The 18019-nt window shown below is 39.9% G+C and overlaps 1 non-coding gene across 1 annotated transcript; it reads right to left on the reverse strand.

The window, feature by feature from the left end:
• Positions 1-409: 409 nt before the first annotated feature.
• LOC114616492 lies at positions 410-566 on the reverse strand. The gene has a single exon (XR_003710642.1). It is a non-coding gene; the product is annotated as a U1 spliceosomal RNA (small nuclear RNA).
• Positions 567-18019: the final 17453 nt, after the last annotated feature.

An 18019-nucleotide genomic window follows, 5' to 3' on the forward strand; every position in this document is an offset into this window, starting at 1 on the left:
AGAGAGAGAGAGAGAGAGAGAGAGAGAGAGAGAGAGAGAGAGAGAGAAGAGAGAGAGAGAGGGGAATGGAGAGAGTGTGTCACATGGGAAGGGAGATATCACCTCCTTCTCTATCCTTCTCTATCTCACAATTTCTCTGGAGTCACATCACTTCCTTGCCCACTGACAACTGCCACCAACATATTCCTTGAGCTCCAGACATACATTCTCCACCATCAGACAATGCCACCAGTCTGCTCTATCACCTACTTTATCATCACTAGTTGGAGGGTCCAACCTGCTTCTTTTTCTTATTTCCTATGCAGAACCCAGGACAAGACACAGAGCATACTGTTCCAAGCCACAGAGTGGAGAAAAGTTTCTCAGTGTCTTCCCGACAGACTGGCAACATCCACACCTCTTTTTTGGTGATAGAACACCAATACTCTTTACTACCACAAATTATGCAGCTGATTTTTCTGCCTTTGGAAGAGTCACGGGCTAACATACCTAGAGTGCAGTGGATGAGCCTCAGCTTGGGAAAAATCACCCTCATGATCATGAGATCTCCCCTGCCAGGTAAGTATGTATCCACACCTCTAGCAAGCTTGCTAGAAATGCATACTCTCAGGATCCACCCAGGTATATAGAATCAGTCACTCTAGGGGTTGCAGCTGTGATCTGCTTGAATGGGTCCTGACATGCTGGCCTGAGAAACACTGGCTAAGAAACAGGACTCAGGATTCAACTTAGATATTGCTGGACCTGCCTAGCCACATAGTGTTTAAGTCTCCTGTGTTTGTGCCATTAACAGTAAATCCTGTTTAATGTCTGCTTTCTCCTCTGAGCTTCGGGGACCTTGATTCAATCTTATTTACTTTCCAAACTAACGTGTGCACTGTGTCTGGTATTGAGCTGAGGCTCAAATGCTTTTGAACTGCTATCATGAAGTTGCTTCAAATGATTAACTCAGTGCCAGAGATGTCCCTACCTATGCAACAAATGACACCCCTAGCTTGAATGGTTTCCACAGCTGCTAGCGAGGGCAGAGAATATAGTTAACATACCACCCCTTCTCAAGAGACCATCTCCAAGGAGAATCTCACCTCCTGAACAATGCAAGTATAATCCCTGATAAGAGATTCTCATTGTCCTTGGTATATTCTTAAACTAGGTTTTTACTCATGTTTAAACATTAGGTGTACAATTTTTCCTGGCCCTCAAGAAAATGGCTTTGTGTGGCAGCAACCCATACTGAAGGAATGACAATGGTCCCTAGTTCTCTGCATTGGGAAAGTCCTTGGAAGCGTTTGTCATACTGAGGTCAACAAAACATCAGAAAGCAGGTTGCATCCACACAATGGCTTAGACAAAATGGGTATTACTTAGCTATAAAAAGATACATGTGGGATCTTTCAACATCTTCCTTACTTCAAACTCATAATAACTTAATGAACAAAGTTATTGCTCACCTATTTGGCTGTGTTTTATATAAGAGACCACACTTCTGTTCCTTTCTGTAGCTGATTGGGCTACTAGAGTCACCTTACTCAAGAGAGTTATTGTCAATGCTAGTGGGGGCACAATGAGAGAGACTAGGTTATTCAGCATAAGCAATTCTTGCTTAGGGTATCCCTTTGGGGAGTATAGAGATACCAGCCTCATTCACAGCGAAGGTGCTGGGAAAATTGAAAACAAGAGCTGACTTGTGAATGAGCAGTGGAAACACCAAAGGGAAGCAAGTGCACAGAGTGGTACAAGACCCAGAGAGATGAGTCCCCATGAGAGTCAGGGAAGAACTGGCTGCTGGACCCCCCACAGGTAGCTCTCTAGGTTTGCTCACAATGTTTTTCCTTTTTCCAAGGTGCATGTGTGCCGTCTTCTATGTCTTGAAACTTAAGGAAACTGAGCTGAGCGTAGTATGGAACTTGCAGTTAACCGTATTTTGAGGGTGATAAGTACTTTACTGTGATTGAGCAATTATTTTGTCATTTGTAGGAGAAACAACTGTGTGGCATAAAGTTAACTATGATCCTAGGAGTCAGACAGCCTGGGCTTAAACATGACTTCTTGTTTCCAGCTGATCCATCTATCTTAGGTAGGTTAACTTTTCTGACCCGATGTTTGCCTCGTGCCTGGAATAAGAACTGTACGCAGTAAATATGAGCTTCTCACAATCCACACTCTTCCCACTGTCTCACAGTAGTCTGAATATTAGTCACAGTGTTGTTGAAATCCAGTTCAAACATAACATGTTTAGCTGGATTCAGGGAGATGGAGTGTGCAGAAAGACTTTATAAAATGGAGGGCAGTTGGGTCTCTGTGGCTGTTTAAAGTATTCTAGATATACTGAAAGTATAGGGGATACAGTGGGCCGATCACATACATCTTATTTAAATGACGCTGGTAACCCTGGGTTTGGTACAGGCAGGAGACCTCAAGATCCTCTGAAGATTCTGAAGGATAGCTGTCCTTCTTCTTCTTAATTTTTTTTTCAAGACAGGGTTTCTCTGTGTAGCCCTGGCTGTCCTGGAACTCATTCTATAGACCAGGCTGGCCTCGAACTCAGAAATCCACCTGCCTCTGTCTCCCAAGTGCTGGGATTAAAGGCATGTGCCACCACTGCCTGGCCTGATAGCTGTCCTTCTTAAATCACTTGTTTTTAAAGTGATAGTTCTCTGACCAGCAGGGTCAGCATTATTTGAGAACACCTTAGAGAAACACGTCCCTCAGGTGACTGGCTCAGAAATTCAGGCAGGCAGTTGACCTTAGGCAATTATTATAAACAGAGGAGCCACCCCCACACCACCCCTGCAGACAAGCAAATTCTAGACTGAGGCCCCGAGAGAGCACACAAATAAAGATCCAGCCCCTAAGAGTCAACGTTCAGTAAGTAACCAAGGTCAAATCACTTCTCTGTACATTCTGTAGGGCATGGCAAGGGAATCCAATGGCCAGGACCACCCATTCCAAGAAACTCTTAGCCCTTGGCTTTGATCCAGAGTGGCATCTGACTGGTGCTTAGACCCTCAGGCTGCCAGAATACATTTGCTCATCCTCCATCATGAGAGAGGAACAACTCCTAGGAGTGCCCTACACTGATGAACAAACTGACAAACATACATAAACCAGCCTTGGTTACGGCCTTCCTGTACCTCATCACCTAGTCTCTGGACTATTGAGACTGACTTCAGCATCCTCATAGAAGAGAAGCAGTGGCCCTCAGGAGCTGCAGGAAGTCCTCTCACCGCTACTCTGTCCTCCTCCCAGAGGAAGGCTTCACATTGCTTTTGCCTCCCTTTTTTAGTCTTCCTCGGGCTTGGAAGTTCTTATACCCACCTGGCTTCCATCAAAGCAATTTCAGGCTGAAATTCCTCTCAGTGAACTAACCTGTGCAGTGAGGAGACAAGTTCTTCCAACTCTCCAACAACTTGGGCAAGCAAGGATATCATTGACTGAATTCTCATTTTAATCATGTTTTAATATCTGAAGATGTATTGCTGGTTGGAATTGCTGATGTTTCAGAAAATTGGAGAAAATAGAAACTTTTTAATGGTTAATACCAAGTTTACACAAATCCTTATGCCTTTATAGTTTTAACAAAAAATATAATACTAAAAATAAAGTGAAAATCTATTTCATCATGATAATTATAAACTGTAATGAAGAAGGAAAGTTTCTTTTTTTCTTGATTCTTAGAAAATACTTCATATTAACACTGTATTCAGTGTTTTGTTTTTGAAAAAGTACCTGCTCAGGCCAGGTGTAGTGGCCTTTTGTAAACCCAGCATTTAGGAGGATGTTCTGGGAGAACTGGAAGTTTAGGCCAGACTCTGATACATAGCAAGTTCAAGAACTGATCAGGTAGGAGCTGGAGAGATGGCTCAGTGGTTAAGAGTATTGGCTGCTCTTTCAGAGGACCCGAGTTCAATTCCCAGCACCCACATGGGAGCTCACAACTATCTTTAACTCACGTTCCAGTGGATCTGACTCACACAGACATGCAGGCAAAACACCAGTGTACATAAAAATAAAGAACAGATTTGTAGGCTGTATTGTACAGATATGTCTAAAACAACAAGTAATGTGTCTGGTTGCTTATACATTCTATGAACTCAATATTACCAGGTTGATTGTAAGCCTTTACAATACCTGTTTGTTGTGCAGTAAGATTCCAAAATAAAAATTCTGATTCAGTAGCTTTGAGGTAGAGTCTGAACTTGAAAAATTCTAAACATTTTGTTGACCAAATTTTGAGTAAAAGTTCCAAAAATGCTTTTCCTAGTTGCTATGATTTTAATGTGATGGCCAAATTAATGAGTTAATATTTGGAGTTGAGACCTTTAGTATGTGTGTCAGACAGAGGCAGAATGGAAAAAAATACATATAGAGAGAGCTGTGTTTCTTAAAGCTGTTGTTTTCAAAGTAAATAGTCCCCAGGCAGTGGGGCCAGCATTATTTGAGAACACCTTAGAAAAACAAGTTCCCCAGGTTACTGGCTCAGAAACTCTGACAGGCAGGTTATATATATTGTATCTCAGTGTGTATGTAAGGAAAAAGGGGAAGGGGCTTTATTAGATTGGCTTACTCAGCTGTTGGAACTGAATGCTTTTACAATCCTAATTTGGGACTGAAGTTCTCAAAAACTCCTGGGGGAGTTATGGGTCTTCTCCAGTGCATTCTGGAAAGCCAAAGAAGCTGGCATCTGATGTCAGCAGGGAACAGCAGTGACAGTAAGAGAATATGCTTGCTCCGGAAGATGTCAGGCAGGCATGCAGGCAGTGCTGATTTTCCCTGGCTCTCTACATCGGAGCCACAGGAAGGAAGGTATCACCCACTGTGAAGGAGGGTCTACTCCCTTCAGTCCTTTCTGGAAATTTCCTCATCGACATTCCCAGAAGCTGTTTCCTAATTGACTTCAGCCCCTCTCAATTTAACAGTTAAGATTAGCCATCGTGATAGTTCTAATGACTGGTATTGTCAACTTGGTAGGGTCTGGAATTATCTGGAAATGGTCCTCTGGTCATGCCTAAGGGAGATTACCTTGGCTTTCTTAATTAATGTGGGGACACTTACCTCAATTGTTGCGGAGACAGTTCCTGGGCAGGGAATCTTGGGCTGGATAAAGTAGAGAAAGCAAGCTGAGGACTAGCTCAATTTCACTTCTCCTCCCTGTTTCCTCGTGGTAGATGTGATGTGAACAGCTGTTTTAAACTCTTGTAGCTTTGACTTCCCTGCTGTGATGGTCTTCACCTTGAGCTGCGAGTTAAAATCAAATTTCCCCCTTAAGTTGCTTTTCTGTGTGTTTTTATCACAGCAACAGGGAAGAGACTAAAAAGGTAGGCAGTTAGGATTAGTTCATGAAGGTGGGGACCTCATGCTTGCATCAGGGATTGTAAGAGGAAAAGACCTCACCTGGCACATGTGCTCTGCCTTGCTTGTGGCAACAAGAAGGCCCTCTATAGATCGTAGCATCTAGAGAGGCGGACAAACTTCTGTTCTTTGTAAGTAACTGGACTCTAACATTTTATTATAGCAAACAATACGTGCTCCCCAAAACCCTAAGACACAAATTTGTGGATAAATAAAATTTATTCCTGCCAGTGGTTCAGAGGTGCTAAGCAGTTTCCCCCAAATCTGTTGAAACATCACAGGGTACCATGGTTTCAGGCTAGTTCTTCCTGGAAGCAAATATGTGTGATGTGTGATATCGTGGTGTACTGTCCCACTTCGAGCAGATAACCAAGACTTTGCAGCCATGAACTTTCTCCCTCTGGCCTTTGCTCTGTTGTCACTCTTACTTCCAAATATATTTTAACCTGTGTAACATTTTTATTTGTTCAGAAATGGGCAATCAATTAGCTCTCAGTGTATTTTTAGGAAAAAAAAGAAAAGCTCTTACAGTTTACCCACCTTAGTTATTGCATCTGAAGTACCTCATCCCTCAGTGTGGATACAGATTTCCTCTGTGCTGCGACTGCTGATGATAATTGCCTTTGATGATTTGATGTCAGAGAAACTCATGTTGATTTGCTTAAATTTCTGAAAATTGTTTTCCTTAAACATGAGACACTATGGAGAGTTTTGTTTTGATGTCTGTGATTCAGGATTGCCTGTTTGTGACCTAAAGGTCGTGGCAGCAGCAGCTGCTGCTTGTTACAAATTATCTACAGTTTCAGTCCTCCTGGTTATTGACAAGTCTGTGCTGTTGTTTCTGTCTTAAACATAAACTGACAGTCTCTCCTTCATGGAGGATCCACAATCAGTCAGTATCAGCTATGGATGCTCACGCTAGCATCTCTCAAGCACTTGCTGGGATAATAGAACACCTGCTAGAGCATAGAGAGGAAGCAGAGATATGTGGGTCATTTCTTGTTCATGGTAGTGGATGCAGGATGCAGGATGCAGGATGCAGGATGCAGGATGCAGGACTTCTGTGGAGATGTTCAGCTTTTCTGGACATATGGCTTCTCATTGTCTAAATATGAAATGTCCTCCAGAAGCCATAGTGGAACTCTTAGACCCCAGCTGGTGACACTGGGAAGGTGATGAAACTATTTCGGTGTTGCTTTGCTGGCAGTACATTCGTGGGCTTTGGTATTTTATTTGGCATTTATCTATTTCTACTGTATATTCTCTTTCTCCACTTCTTGGGTGTGAATGAAATGTGATCACTCTGCTTCCTGGCTGCCAAGCCATCCTCATGCTCTTGCTGGTGTGCTTTCCCTGCTATGATAGACCCTACCCCATCAGGAACTATAAGCCAAATAAATCCTTTCTCCAGTAAGCTACCTTTGTCATATTTTCAGAAAATTAGCTAATGTACTGCCTGCTCTTCCCACTCATACTCACTCAGCATACCAGTAGAGGTGGGGATTGTATGTGGCAGAAGAGTAACTATTTATCACGACCTTCTTTATCTACTCTGACAGACAGCTGAAGATGCCCTATGGGCATCCATGAGAAGCAAATGGTCAACATTATGACTACACGAGGCTTAGAACAGGCAGGGAGCAGCAAAATACCTGAGAACCATTAGCTCCATTAAATAGTAGAAGATACTATTTGAACTTAAATCTTTGAGCGTGTTTAACAGTGTCAAGCTTTGCATCAGAATATACAAACAAACCTTTGAGTTAGAATTAGGAGCTAGAGTAGGGTAGTGTTTCTGCTTAGGGGCCACTAACCCATTCAAGGTGTGGCACATTTGAGTTCTTATGCAGTTGTACTGTGTAGAGTGTCATTCTCTTACGTTTATTATCCACTTGGTGAAGGAAACTATCTTTCAACACTATACCTTGGCTAGGGGAGTAAGTCCATCTTAAGTATAAATCAGGGGACAAACTCTGCTGCCCTCAGAGGGAAGCTTGGTCTATGAGTGATTGATGTTTAGTTTGCACTGTATTTGGAAAAGCCCATGGAGTCTTCAGTTGAGCTGTGCTCTTTGAAAACAGGGAGTTCACTGCCCCCCTCTTCTCTGTTCACTGATCTACATAACTTCTAAAGACAAGGCATTCAACACTGGCCCCACAAACAGAGGCTGCTTTGATGAAAGGAAAGGGACTTTCTGCTCTTATTTTCCTGAAAGAAATGTGTATTTTTGCGTTGTTCTTTACTCATCAATTTAGGCTTTGATGCTTCCTTTTGTCCAGTAGGTGCCACAGTTAAGCACTAACTCTAGAGTGCTTATCTTCCCTAGTCTTCCACATCCCTACACTAGGTCAGCCCCCTGCCCTGTGCCTTCATGGCCCCCACTGCCCCTTTAAGCTCTTCCTTCATGTTGTGAGACAGAGTTTCATCTTCTAGCTTGGATTTAGGTCTGAAATTTACTATGTACTCCTCCCAAGTTGTCCTTGTTTTGATTTTGTGTGTATTTTGTATGCTTACTTCTTTTTTATTTTTATGAATAGAGAGCAGTGGCTTCAAGTCTTCTGATGTGGTTCTGTTTGCCCATGTGATAGTACCTCTGCCAGTTGCTTTATAAATTTGATGCTGTATTATTTGAAGCATATGTATCCATCACAGATCTTATTCTGTCTTACACCCTTTGTGACTGAAGAGGAACCCTCTTCACATTATGTAGTACTTCTTGGTGACATTTCTATATGTTTGGAAAGCTTTTAGATTAAAAATAATTGTTGAAATAAACAAAATTAAAATTAGTTGTTGGAGTTAGTTGAAGGACTCTTAGATATTAAGTGTTATATTCTTTCAACTTCTCCAAAGGCCTAAAAAGTATCAGACTGAAAGCTAAGATATGGTAGGATACCAGTGAGAAAGCCACTCAGAGTTTTTTATTCACATGTTGCTGTGGTTTGAGGAATAGAAAGGGAACAATTTCAATCTCAAAACACAGATTTGAATCTAAGACCAAGAGCCAGACAGATGCCTCAGCAGTTAAGAATACTTGCACTCGACCTGGGCTTATATCAGAGTACCAGCACTGAGTGACTCACAGCCACCTGTAACTGCAGCTTGAGGGGATCTAATGCCCTCTTTTGGCCTCTACATGTGTTTCACTTACCTGTACATACACACGTAAATAAAATAAAATAAAATAAAATAAAATAAAATAAAATGAAATGAAATAAAATAAAATAAAATCTTTAAGTCTGAGATGAACCAGGAGTCTTCAGTGCCCTTAGGCCCCAGTTCCTTATCATGAAATAGAAGCAAAAAACCTCAAAGGATTGTTGCAGTCATTGAATAACATACGTGAAAATGGAAGACATGTAAAGAATGCTCAGTAAAAATGGCATTTGCATCTTAGGATGCTACCATAAAAGTATAACCAGTACTTTTGTTTTTCTCAAGAGTCCTGATTTTGAAGCCAAGTTTTTAGCACCAAGTTAAACCACCTTAGGCAAATCAATTCGTCTTTTAGGTCTGTTTTTATTTTTTTTAATTTCTAATGTAATATATGTCAGGGAAATTGTTATAATTAGAATTGTTATAATATACACGAATCAATTAAAAGTGCATATTAGTTTAAAATTTCACTCTCTCAACAAAGTATCAGTGTGGTACATTTATCATTCTCTGCAAGCTAGATATTATTCTAAGTACTTTTCAAATATTACATGTACTAATCCTTATGTTCATAATACTACAGCTGGAGATCTCAGTTTAACTTGTGAGGAAATATGCACAAAGAGATAATTGTTTTGCCCAAAGTGGCACAGTTGGTATGTAGGAGAGGCTGGATGGAATACCAGGCAGTCTGGCTCCAAAATCCTAACTTTGATCGGTAACATCATCTCAATATAAATATTAACAAGACAGAATTCTATTATTGAGAGATTACTAATTTGATTGGCTGGGATCATTTTTTGACATAACCTAAGTATGTACATTAGAGTTTCCAGACTATTCCATCTGTGTTTTAAGTTCTCTAGAAGTTTTACTGAGTAAATAAGTTGAGTAAATGAACCTGGTCTCCAGTAAAACACAACACAGTTTAATAAATAGCAGCAACAAAACCTGCCTGGTAGATGAAAATCTATGTACAGTGCAGCTAAGTATTATCTTCAAAATTACAATTGGGTGGAAATTTTCAGCTGGTAAGGATCTTACCAAATAACCTGTCCGTATATTGGAATGTGTATTTGATAAGCAGGAAAAGGGCTATTATAGACTCAAGCTAAAGAATCTTCTTTGTGAACCAGCTCCTGGGGTCCCTTGTAAGGTCCATGGACCACACAGAAAGTACGTACCACCTTATTTGTTCTTTTCAAAGAAGAAGAGATACCATGTGGTCAGAAGTATTGGTACATACATGCTGATAAACTGTCAACCTGTTGCTATGGCCAGACAACACAACATGTTAAAAGCCTGAGTTTTATATATTCATGTGTTTGGAAATAGGATCCTTGGGTAGCAATGAGGATCAGAAGTCATGAGGGTGCAGTTTCCATGATGGCATTAGTTGTCTTATAAAAATGAGTAAGAGAGAGCCAGGGTAGCTTCCTTGCTCTGTCTTTCCATGATTATGATGCAGCAGGAAGGCCCTCTCCAGGGGCTGAACAGATCCCAGGACCATGCTTTCAGATTTTCTAACTTCTAGAACCATGAGCAAGAGCTATCTCTGTTCTTTATAAATTATCCCGCATCAGATACTTTATTACAGAATAGAACACATATCCCAAAGATTAGGAAAGAAGGCAATTGCCTATAACATTGAATAGAAAAAGGCCTTTGAAGATGCAGGGGATGAGTCCTCTGGGGTTTCCACCATCGTCTCATGTCTAGTAGATGGGAAAACTGCTTTGGCTGCTCACATATTCAGCGTTGCTCTAAAGGTGACAGACTGTTTGACCAACAAACACTAAAAAGAGATTTGGGGCTTCTGTGAAGTTAGTATGAGGTCACTCACTGTTAAAATATAATAGGGTGGCTTAGACCATGCCTTCAGTGACAGGCACACAAATGACCAGTATCACATATCACCTTTATTTGCAGACAAGCCTGTCCCTTAGCCTGTCCTGGCCACTGTCTGATGTTAGCATTGGGATCAGCTTTAGAAAGACCTGGACTGGGGAGAAGGTTCATTGGTTACAACTATTGAAAGAAAGACAAAAAGATCCAAAGTCTATAATTTTCCCACCCACATTAAGTTATTTGGATAAAACTCTGCTGTCATAAAATGACTGAACTCACTAAAAATAAAATATGTCTGAGAATACTTTCTCAGGTTTGAATGCTCTCTGTGTGAGATAAAAAACAGAGAAATTTGGGGGCCTCTGCAAAATACAGCCCTGTATCAGAAAGTGTTGGCTTTTGTTGAAATTTATTGCTGGAGATTTATCGACTTGTGAGATAAATATTGACCAAATCAAAGTCAAGGTTATTACTTATCTTCAGGAATAATAAATCTTGGTGTTTCCAGTGACACAAAGTCAATATGTACTTTGCTGCATAAATTCCAAATGAAGAGTTTCATCGAAACATCTGTAAATCTCTTCGTCCTGATCACAATGGTGGCTTTAAAATTTTTACTATTAAAGAAAGAGTGGTGTAGAAGTCTGATGGAACAATCTACTGCTCACTGCTATGAAGCCGGGTAGCCAAGTAGCCCCATTTTCAGTGTGAAGAAACACTGGCTGGCTCCATGGTTGTTAACTGGTTCCTGATGTCATTGTTTCCAACTTAGAGCAATCAAAATTTTCTCACCCTAAGTAGGAGGTAGAATGAACTATAGATTCCTGACCACAGGAACATTTCAGGATGAAATGTTGCTTTTTAATACAAGAAATAAATGGATTCCAACAAAATTGAAGGGACAAATGAAATGAAAACAGTCTTGGCATGTTAGCAAGGCTTTTTTGAGGACGTGTTTACCTTCCCAGTTCACTCCATCCACATCAGTCAGCAGTCATAGGGTAACTAGCTCTACACAAGTCCCCTGGAAAATAGTTCGGGATGCAGAAATAGGGAAAACCATTAATTCTGCCCTTGGAAAGTTCTCCAGGGAATCTTATCTTAGATGACTAGCTGAAGAATATCTGCCTTGTTAGAGTTTGCAATTACAATAGGCCTCTTTCACCTGAGTCCTCCATGTAGGCAGATCCATCTGTGTAGCTGTTGCTTACATCATGCCTGGCTACCACTGCAGGTGCTCAGCCTCAAAATGGGAGTCCAGCCCGCTGGCACTGCTCACCACTACTTCTCTTCTGCAGTACTCTATTCTCCCGAATTGGCTGTTTATTTTCAGAGATGATGACCAAGCTCACAGCCCTTGTCCGTATCGGGCAAAGGTTTTACCACTGAGCTACACTACTGACCCTCACAGTCAACTTTCAACTTAGTAGTCACACCTTCTATTACAGTTTCAGCCAGACTCACATCTGTTTAAATCCCTTGAGGTTGATTCATGCCTGTTAGTTTCTATGGGCTAAGACAATAAATGCTAGTATGGCCCCCTGTATCTCCAGATTCCGTGACTGCAGATTCCATGACTACAGATTGAACCACATGGCTTATTTTGAAATTAGTTTTAGAAATTTTCTTGATTGATTATGTTCATGTGTGTGTGGTGTGTGTATACACACACGTGTGTGTATGCCAGGGTGCATATATGGAGGTCAGAGGACAATTTGTGGGAATTACATGAACTCAAATCATCAGGCTTGGTTGGAAACACCTGAATGCAAATCAAACCACTTTGTTGGTTCAAATTTCAAAAGTCAAAAATGTCTATGAAGCATTCTGATGATAGTCAGAGAATGCTATATTGTCTATCATGGTTGCATTTATATTGGACATAGGTTGAGTTTTTCTTATTCCCCAAAGATGATGAGAGGAACTGACATATTGTACACATTGCATTAAGTGTTACAAAGAATCTAGAGGTGATTTGAAGTATCCAGGAGGATGTGTCTGTGTTATGTGAAAATACCTTATTTTGTATACAGGGTTGAACACCCTTAGATTCTGGAATCTGCAGGGATCCTGGAACCAATGCCATGAGATGGCAAGGAATATCCCTCACACAAACTGGGGGGAGGGGACATGTCTTAGAACAAAATTTTTTTTGTTTGTTTGTTTAGAGGTATGAGTCTCAACTCAGTAATCTTCATGGCCATGCCCCTAATGCAGATCCTCCCCTGCCTCTTCCAGTTTCTAGTGGTTGTACAAACGCTTGTCACTCTGTGATGTGTAGCTGCATTACTTCTATCTCTTCTTTTGTTTCAATGCATTTCCTCCCTGTGAGAGTCTGTTACGTTCTCTCTTCTTACAAGGGCACCAGCCATTGGATTAGAGCCTCTCATATTGCAATAGACTTCATCTCAGATTAATGGTACTCTTAAAAAAAAAAAATCCACCCCTATAAGCTAACACTCAAAGGCACAAAACTCAGCATGTTTTGGGAGACACTGTCCCTTCTACCACCTCTTTCCAAGAATGAAATTGCATCAGTGGACCCTTGACCTCAGAGGTCTCACCTCCACTACCCTCACCCTTATGCCCCTAATGTCCTCTAGCACTCAGTTCTCTATTCTGTTTTTCACATACTACTGACTCTGTACAGTTTCCCATCAGTCTTTCCTCTGCTTGGGATCTGTTCTCCCAAAGTAGACTTTATTTCCCTCAAAGCTCTACTCAGAGAGCCATCTTTGACCACTCAGTGCAAGTCCACTAATCATTGTTGTGTTCCTGTGCTTGCTACACTTCACTAACTGTAATAGTTTTTTTATGTATGGTATCTCTCCACGATGATGTCTGTTGCTGAAGAGCAGGGGCCCCTTGCCTGTCTCATTTGTGCCTTATGAGACCTTTCTTGGACAGAGCAGATCCTTAGATTTGTTGATGAATGACTAATAAGTTTCCTTTGGCACAGCCTTGCATGTAATCTGAAGATTTGTTTCTAACTCTTGTTTCATTGCTTTTTCAAACCTGCCACACACCTAATCTGTGTCTACCACACCAAGTAGGTTCAGCCCTGATGGAGAGTTATTACTTGGAGGTTTTAAGGGAATTGAAAAGAACTTTATCTTGACCTTAACTTTGTGTGTTTGTATTAAAAAAATATATTGTGAATTGTAACTTGCCTTTTATTTACTATATTACTTTGATAATACTAACCAATGCTTGTGAATATAGGCTAGGGCTTGTACATTTATATACTGCTGGAAACAGAGTGAAGGTTATCAGATCAACATCTGTAAAAATGGTGGGTGATTTAATCCATGTCTGTCATTTGGGGATATAACATGAGGAACAAATCCAAACCAGATAAAATCATAAGCATAGGAAAGATCATTGGAGGGACAATTAACATTTCATTATAGAGACTTGGAAAAGTAATTAAAATTAAAATCTGAAACATTATGTGAAAAATTTGAAATTATACATACAAAGATTCTCAAGTAAGATAAAAATGTTTGTTATGGAGGCCTCCATAATCAGGAGAGATTAAGTATTTAAGCCTTAGAAATAGGAAGAGACACCAGAAGTCAGTGACCATGCAAAGGTGCAGCGAACCTAGAAGAGAATTATGTCTCTTCAGTTTCTGCTTTTACAGATGTGAATGTACAAATTTCAGTTGTCTAAGGTACATAAACCATGACATTTTGTCCTGGAACAGCTTATAGACTTGTTCTCTTCTGAAACCTCAAGATCTTGGACTATACTTCTCTTCTTCTAGGTTTCCTCTAGAATGGTCTATTAAACTTTATTTATGACATTCAAGGGCTTTTCTAGCCCAAGCTTACAAACTCTTCAACATCCCTCCTATAAATCAGTTCCAAAGGCCTGAGGATGACACCATCAGGCTTACCAAGGCAATGGGGCTACATCTCCATACCAAGGTATTAGTTTCTTTTCCATCATTTTTCTGACAAAATTAACTAAAAATGGCATTTATCCTGTTTCAAATTTCTAGGTGGATATGTCCACCATGACAGAGAAGGCATGGTATCAAGAGCAGGAGGAAGCAGTTGGTTACATTGGATCTACACTCAGCAAACACAGAGCAATGAATGCTTGTGGACAGCTCAATCTCTCCTTTATATTTGATTTGGGATCCCCACTCTCACCCCATGAAATGGTACCACTCACATTAAAGGCAGGTCTTTCTATACCTACTACCAAATTGGGATAATATTTTGAATATATACTCAGAAATTTGTTTCTATGGTGACTCTAAATGCCATCAAATTGGTTATTGATATTAAGTGTAACACATATAATAAAAGTCATTCTTTGGAGTGTTTTATCATATTTACAAAGCAAGGCAACCCTTACCACAGTTGGTTACTAAAGCATGTGTCATCACTTCCAAGGAGACCTAGATTAGCAGGTGTTCCCTACTCTTCTTCCAGCCCATGGAGGCTTCTCATGAACTTTTGTTCTCTTTGGCTTTGTCTGTTCTGGACATTTTGTATAAATGGAATTATACAACTCTTTAGCCGTGTCTTTTGAAGTTTCAAAGGTAGTGTTGGTGATTCTTTCTCAGTGTCAGCTCCTGGAGGCTCTGTTAGATTGAGGGCAATTTCAGGTTTCTTGACTTTTGATGACCACTGACTTCCACTGAGGGGATGTCCAATATCTTGAACACTGATCTTTCTTAAATTTTGTTATTGCTTTTTAGTCTCTTTCTCTCCCCTCTCTCTATATACATATGTACACACATACACAAACCTATGTATATATATATATATATATATATATATATATATATATATATATATATACCTATGTGTATATATATATGTATATACATACATATATGTATACAAACATATATACATGTATGTCATATATATATATGTATATATATATATATATATATGCACACACATGGGTGTGTGTGGATGTGTGTGTTTGTGTGTAGTGTTTCACACTGAGAGTTTGCTTGAATAACATACTCTTCAGATGAAGAAGAAAGAATACTTAGAGATGACATGAAAAGAACAAGGGGAGCAAAGTCTCAAAATTTTTTTTTTTAAGCAGGGTGAATGCCAGAAAGCTAAGGGGAAGCTTATCGAAGCACCAATCCCTCTTCAGCTCATTTTACCTTAGAAGCCTTTCCTTATGCAGACCCTTCCTCAAAATGCCTGTCTTTGGCATTCTTCTACCTTTTACCACCATTTCTTTCTACCTTAATACTGGATGGTTATTTATTATCACTTGCATTGTAAATAGTTTTAGCCTCATTTTTCTCTTATGGAAACTCTATGAAATGTTACAGTCTTGTTCAACAGACTTACCATAATTCCTAGCTCATAAACTTTTTATATATTTGTTGCACTAAGTTGATTTCTATTTATAATTGAATTTACAAAGTTCACAATGTCACTCAACTATCTTCCTCTTTCTTTTAATAGAGAGGAAAGGAAAGATGAAACATACTAAATCTTTTGCCTGGGGCATATTGTGAACACATTTGAAGCAGGCACTGGGACCCAGATTCTAGTTCAGCCTTACATCTATCTGCTTCTTGGTTTGCTTCATCTTGAACAGAACTGAGCAATAGAACCTTCTGTGGTGATGGAAATACTTCCTATTGGTGCTGTTCAGTGTGGTTTCTACTAATCATGTGTCCAGTGAGCACTTGATTATGAGGCTGAGATCTCTAATATTTGATAGAAATCAATGTAAATGTAAAGGAAAAATTGTCACCTGTGATCATTGGCTACCATATTGGATAGCACAGCTTGAGATCATTAAACACGAAGATCTATTATCTTTCAACCTCTAAACTGTACATATTCAATAGACTGGCCTTCTGGAGAAAGAAGGAATTATGAAAAATGTCCCAGCCAATAGTCTTGCCAAAAAGGAAAAATAAAAGTAACTGTCTTAAATGAAAATCTAAGTCTGAAATGAAGGGGAAAAGTAAAGAAACAATATCATGTATCAACAACATGGCTGCCTACACAAGACCTGAACAATGGCAACACAATAGACAAGGTACCATGGAAGAGGGAGATCTCAGGAGGCTTCATCCCTAAACAAAGACTACATACAACTAATGACTGCTGAGAGAGGGAGAAATAGTCTTTCTCAGAGATGAGCCCCCTAATTAGTTATGTAATACAATGTGGTCTGCTCTGAAATAATATAGATAAAAATAATAATCAATAGATTCAGCAGGTTGTATTTATTTATTTATGCATGTATATATATATGTGTGTGTATGCATGCATGCATGTGTAACAATGTATGTAACAATAATACTCAAAGACAAAGAGACCATCACTTTTTAAAAAAGGAGTGAAGTGGGGTCATAGGAAGGGTAGGATGGAGGAAAGGGGAGCATGGGAAGTCACATAATTATATGTAAATTAATATAAACATCTAGTTATAAAGAGCAACAATAGAAATGGTCAAATGAAAGCTAATTGCTTCAAAAGAAGAGAGTTTCTTAAAAATAATCACTTATTTGTGTACTTAATGAAGAATATTTTGACCAACATTCTGTATTTCTCTGTTTTGGTAAGTGTATGTGAACAGTTATCCTCACTGTCTCTTATGTGTGTGTTTACATACATATGACATAAACATAGATAATTTTTCTATTAAAACTTTCTTGTCGGTCAGTGGTGGCACACGCCTTTAATCCTAGCACTTGGGAGGCAGAGGCAGGTGGATTTCTGAGTTCGAGGCCAGCCTGGTCTACAGAGTGAGTTCCAGGACAGCCAGGGCTACACAGAGTAACCCTGTCTCAAAACAAACAAACAAACAAACAAACAACCCCAAACTTTCTTAGCACAACTTTATTCTGCAAGGAGGAACAGTCAACAGTATAGCAACTATGAACTCCATGACATTGATTCTGTCATTCTAACCTCTTTCAATGTTAAGGTCACTTGAAAGTGACTTGAAATCTCCCTTGTCGTGCTCAGCTTGTCTCACCATTTTTTCATAAAGTTAAGTATGTTAGTTCCTTGGTGCTCCTTGGGGTGTAGCTACCAGAGACTGGGGAACTCAATCAACAGAACTTATATCTCACAGGGACACAAAGTCTAAAGTAAAGAGATATGTAGTGTTAGCTCCTTCTGAAGGCTGTGAAGGAGCCTAGTGGATACAGCTGTGTTTGAGGTTTATTGGTTGCTATATGACTTCATAGTCACGTGATGTAAAGAAAGGATAGAACAGGGAAAGTCCCTAAGCCGTTGAGGACTCTGGTGTGTATGTGGCCTACAGTCTTCCCCATAAAAAGATGGCCTCTGCATATATGATACCTGTCCTCTGTGCTAATTTGAGGCACAGATTCAGGGACTTGCACTAAAGCACTCAGAAAAGATACACATGTTGGTTATTTATTCATCACCTTGACACAAGCTAGTATCACCTGGGAAGAGGCAACTTCAACTGAGAAAATTCCTGGGCAGGTGGTCCTGAGATGAACAAGAAAACAGCCTTCCTCCATGGTCTGTGCTTCAGGTCTTGCCTCCAGGTTCCTGCTTTTGAGTATTTTCCCTAATGTTCCCTAATGATGGACTGTGATTGGAGTTGTACTGTGAAATAAACCCTTTCTTTCCCATGTTGCTTTGGTCATCATGTTTATCACAGGAGTATCAAACAAACAAATAGAATA

Source organism: Grammomys surdaster, unplaced genomic scaffold, assembly GCF_004785775.1.
Source record: "Grammomys surdaster isolate TR1022 unplaced genomic scaffold, NIH_TR_1.0 332317, whole genome shotgun sequence".
Taxonomy (NCBI): Eukaryota; Metazoa; Chordata; class Mammalia; order Rodentia; family Muridae; genus Grammomys; species Grammomys surdaster.